The sequence below is a fragment of the Hyposmocoma kahamanoa genome, unplaced genomic scaffold (assembly GCF_003589595.1).
Source record: "Hyposmocoma kahamanoa isolate Upper Pololo Valley unplaced genomic scaffold, ASM358959v1 89, whole genome shotgun sequence".
Taxonomy (NCBI): Eukaryota; Metazoa; Arthropoda; class Insecta; order Lepidoptera; family Cosmopterigidae; genus Hyposmocoma; species Hyposmocoma kahamanoa.
Genome location: NW_020654520.1, coordinates 3,673,983 through 3,679,405, shown reverse-complemented (window position 1 = coordinate 3,679,405; position 5,423 = coordinate 3,673,983).

The window sequence follows — 5,423 nt, the reverse complement described above, 5'->3', positions numbered from 1 at the left end:
ATTGCGTTGGTCGAAACAGAGCACCGGCAGCGCTCGTGTGGTATAACTCTAAGATGCGTTGACCATATAACAACATAAGACAAACTGTCTTATACAATTGAAGAACAAAATAAATAAGCCCACGTTCCAATAAATGCACTCGTACGTATCCGAACCCACGTACCTGCGATAAATTTTATTATACAACATACGATATGCAAAATTTAAATTGTTGTCACGAAAATGATAATTCATAATTCATGACTCATTTTATTCGTGGAAGCTTAATATAAAAGTTGACATGTAACAAAATAAGTATAGTTTCACTGTACCGGACCAAACTTTGGGCATACAAACATATTGAATGGTATATTGTTCACTCCTTGTGAAAGAGTTCGTCTAGTGAAGTACTGCCACCTTATCTATTTCTGCCGCCAAGCAGTAATGCAGGCAAAAGGGATTTGTCAAGTTATGTCTCAGGGTGATGGGGTAGTGGCCCCTCAGATCTTTGCGATTTAAAGCTAGTTTGTAATAATTATTAATAGAAATAAGAAAAATTTCTTCCATTCGGCTGGACCAGCGACTTCACGGGGTTGTCACCCCGGTATGGTTACTCAATATGGTTACTCGTGTCGTGGAACGAGTCAGCAAACCTTAAGAATTATCTATGTGCTTGTTGCAGATGTTTGCTTTTAGTTCTAATCTGGAAGTAGTTTGTAACTGTAGAAGTGATACCATGTAATTTTAAAAATTCAATTTCTACTTTCGTTAACCACACTTTTTCTTTACGTAAGTACAATTTTATTGAAGACTCTCGTGGTTTTTCAATTACACTGTTAGAAGTTTCTTATCATTATTTTTGTATTCACACTGCTGACCCACGGAATGGAATTATTCTTTTTTTAAATATTTTTTTTTATACGAAAATGAACGTTTATAAGTCATCATACAAATTAATTTACTAAATTTTTAATAAATGCCCAATGTAAAGTCAAATATAAAATTCCTACTATAATTTTTAACGTCAATATAAAACGAATAATTTCAATCTAATCTAATATAGGCAAGGTGACAATCATAGTTATCTGGACAAACTTTTCACGAGGAGCTCTACTACTGCTAAATGGTTTCCCCACTCGCTTTCTATGACATCCAACGACGAATAGTATAGTCTGATCGTAGTCGGAAACTAAACGGTGAATCTTTTAACATCTTTTTACGTGGTTATAAATATATCTTTCTCTTCAAAAGATAATAAAAGCATTTGCAGCATTCTACACATGCAATTTAGTAAAGAAGCTAACTGTAAGCCATCAAATAATCAGTCTGTGGTCTTAACTCATCCACTGGCTTTCTAAAGCAATTGTTGTAAGTGCTTACATGCCAACTTTTTACTCTACTTGTAGTTATTTAAACAGCAAGTATTAGGACGTATTGTTAATGTCTTTTGTATGTCTATTTTTTGTTTGTTATTGATGGAAATATAAAATCGTCGATTTTCAATGTGATGGGTAAAGCCTTGACTTTATTTCTTTATTCAACATCGTACATCTTTTTCTTAGTCGTTTCACTGTTAAGGGAGTTATCGTGGGTATCACTACAGACTCAGTGTTAACCGTGAGTCATAACCATTATGGTCATAACTCCCGGTGGCTTCCTGAGTGCCCCCATGTAAAGGACCGACGCAGTCTCTGATCTGATCTAGCATGCTGTCAACTTGCCTTGACTTTACCTTTTACTACCAATCGTTCTATGATACCATTTCTTAAGATTTTTTTAAGAATGTGAGACTTCATATGATAGATTCTTTTTGATGCCTTTGGAATCAAGGATTAGTCCTTTGCTCCGTTAGCTACAGATACGGTTGCTGATTGAATCACTAGACTTTCTAGGAGTTATTGAGTTCTTGGGTTACACATAGGAAATGAGACTATATTATCTAAATTACGTATATTTGTTTTTTCAGTAACCAAGTTTGCAGTCTGCGAGCATGTCATGGATAAACCTGCACGCTCAATTAAGTTCGACAAACCCCAGGTCATTGCAATAGAATTCCATTATCTATCCAGGATACTGCTAGAGGTCAGAAATTAAGTATCCTAATTTCGACAGGAAAGATGGTATCTCCGTACCACCAGTTTGGGATCCAGTATTTTCTCTGATGATAAATCCCAAGCAGACATAAGATTGCAGTACTAATTAATGTTTTAATTTATTTACAGTATATATATATTATTTATATTGTTAAAATAAAGTCATTTGAGATAATGTAGCGTAAATTAGAATGTTCTTTGAAACATTTTAAAATAAGATTATTAAATAATAACATTGTAACAATAGTGCAAAATAGGGTTGGTTTGCATTAATATTAGACATAACTGGCTGATGACCATCTCAGTCCCCTGTGACCATAGGACCTGTAAAGGATCCGAAACGCTTTGGTTTGTTTGAAAAAACAAATATACGTGATTTGGGTCCCAAAAATAGTTTCATTTTCTAGGAGTGATTTAGACTTTGGTCTAGTATATATGGCCTTGGGACTGATGTAACCCTTTCCAATAGTTGAATGATCATATTAATAAATATTACCACCTCAGTGAACCGTGACTATGGGACCTGTAACGGGTCCGAAACGTTGGTTTATTTGGAAAAACAAATATACGCGGATTATATCCGGAATAATAGTTTCATTTCCTTTGTTTAACAATCGCGAAAACCTAAGAACTCGATAAATTTTGGATAAGTAAAAGATAAAGAAGGAAATCTGACAAACATACTAAATTGTATGAGCTAAGTATAAGTATCAACATCTTGCAGGAAAGTAAAAGTATTTGGTTTTATTTTAACAAAATGTCGGCTCTCGTCTCTTGATGTACAACTTGCAACAAGGTCTTACGCACGCAGTTCAACGCACCGTAATTGCGTCTCTCGAACCCCGCCCGCCACGACCTTGCACGAAAAACCAAAAAATCCTCCCGACCTACATACGCCGATAAAATAACTAAATAATAAAACGGGCAGACACTCAAAATAAAAATAATAATCACAAGATTACGGTTACGGTCGTACTTTTTCATTCACGCTCCAGTAGAATAGTTTTCTTTTTAAACGCGGCTGTACGTGCCGCGAACTTGTGCCTTGTTCTTTTTAGTCTTTTATTTCTTTTACTTTTATCCCCATCTTTCTTTTTTAATCATTTCTCGAATATGGGGCATCGTTTTCCCGCTTGTTTCATTCATGTGGCTGGTTTGCTTTTTGCTTTAAACAATTACGGTGGATCGCAGATTTGCGCGTGGTATGCTGTTTATGTTTTTTGCTGTTGTGTAATATCTGAGTGTTGATTTTATTGCTTTGTCATCTTTTTGTAAAGTTCATACATGTTGAAAAATTGCAGTTAAATATTCAGTCAGTGTAATTAACTACAGCTATAGAGATAACTGTAACTGACGCCAAATTCCAACGATGTACAAATTACAGTGAACGAAAATATTGTGATGAAACCTGTACCTAATTCTAAGAAGGTTCACAGCCCTTGAATAAGTTTCCAACCCGATTAAAACCCGAACCCTCAGTTTAGAGGAAACCCGTGCTCAGCAGTGAGTCGACGGTGATAATTATCATTAAAACTATAATACATAAGTAAACCGTTCAATTTCATTTGTAAGCTGTTCACCTTGTAGCTAAAGCCTAAAAAGTAAAAAACAAAAATTCAAAAATTAGACAGGTTACTTCCCGTGTTCCGCACGGTCAGTTGCACAACGCACGAGAAAGTGTCAAGCTAGCGTCCAGGTTGGCTAGGCAATAACTGCACAACAAAGCTTCTTTTCTACTTTTTTATCTTTTCCTTTTACTTTTATACTTCTTTTTGGAATCACTTCTTTTTGTGCCTTTTCTATCGTCTCCAATTTAACACTTGTCTCGCTCGCGTGGAGCCTTACTTTAGTGCGAAGTTTTCGGAATTGCCAGTTACAGTTTTTGTACGTCTTTGGTTTGGACTGTGGTGTGCGGTTTTCTACTAGATCAAAATTATGGATTTTGTATGTTGAATAAAAAAAGTACAATAATGGAATAATGGAAAACATGGAATTTCTCGCTATTTTCCTGAGTGTTACTACATCGTTTTCATAGTCGTCATCGTTTGTCAAATGCTATATAACCCTAGATATTTAGGGTTGAGAATTTTTGTCAATTGATTGAAATGGAGTCTATATTTAATTTTTTTTTCCTTTACGCCCTTACGTATTTAAATATTTTATATTTATATCAATTATCATAATTTATTTTGGTAGAAAGTGTTACGTATATGATAACATAGATAGATATTTTAGCCGACTTTAAAAAAGGAGAAGTTTCTCAATTCGACTGTAATTAGTTTTTTCATGCGATTATTCTGACATTTGTGAATCGATTTCGATGATTCTTTTTTTATTTGAAAGGTTTCTTACTAATGGCCCTATTCAATTGGAAGAAAATATTCCACCTCTAGTGGTGGCAAATTAGGTGATGAATCCGGTTTATTACATTTCACCCTCTTTCCGTTATCCGATATCAACAAAACTTGACAAATCGATGTAGTTGAAGTCGGTTTTTTTATATAAAAAAGGTACTTATAATTATAATATTATATAACAATGCAAATAAACACGTGAACCATTTAACTGTCTTTCAAAGGCACCATTGACGATTGTAAAATTTTCTACAAGCAACGCCATCTAGTTCGTTTTCAGTGAACTAAACTGGTAACTACTCTAAGAAAACTCCTATTTTATTAGAAGGTTATTAAATTCTTTCTGAATAGGTTGTCATTTTGCGACTTAGACCTTATGCTGATGGTGTCATTTTGAAGATATAGTCATCATGATATCAACCCGTTAGAAGTAAGAACATCATTTTGTAATAATTTAAAGAAATTAAATTGTAAAATTGTTACAAATTTTATTTAGAGACCTAGTCAACTGGTCGAGAGATTTGAATAGATTTTTGTCAAATTACATTTATTTTTAGTTATTAAATAAACAATTCTCTTACTTTTATTGATTGAAATGTGTTTTCATTACAACTTCTCAAATGCTATAAATGTGCGAGTACAAACAATGATTTTACTGTATACTTATAGTAGGTAATCAAGTTATTATAAAAAGTCAACATAAAATGTGTTTTTTAAACGACTTCAAAAAAAGAGAAGGTTCTCATTTCGACTGCCTGTTATGCGATAGCTCTTAATAATTTGTGAACTGATTTGTGACAAGCTAGGGGAGGTTTCGCGCACTTTCCGTGGTAACCGATTTCAATAAAACTTAGCAAATACAATTCCATGAACTTTTGCAGTCGGTTTTTTTAGTACACTTACTGAGATTACGCCTAAAAGCCTAAGTACGATTGACCGATCATGTCGGGGACGAAGTTTGATTCTCGGACGAAGATACAGAGATACATAGAGTTCA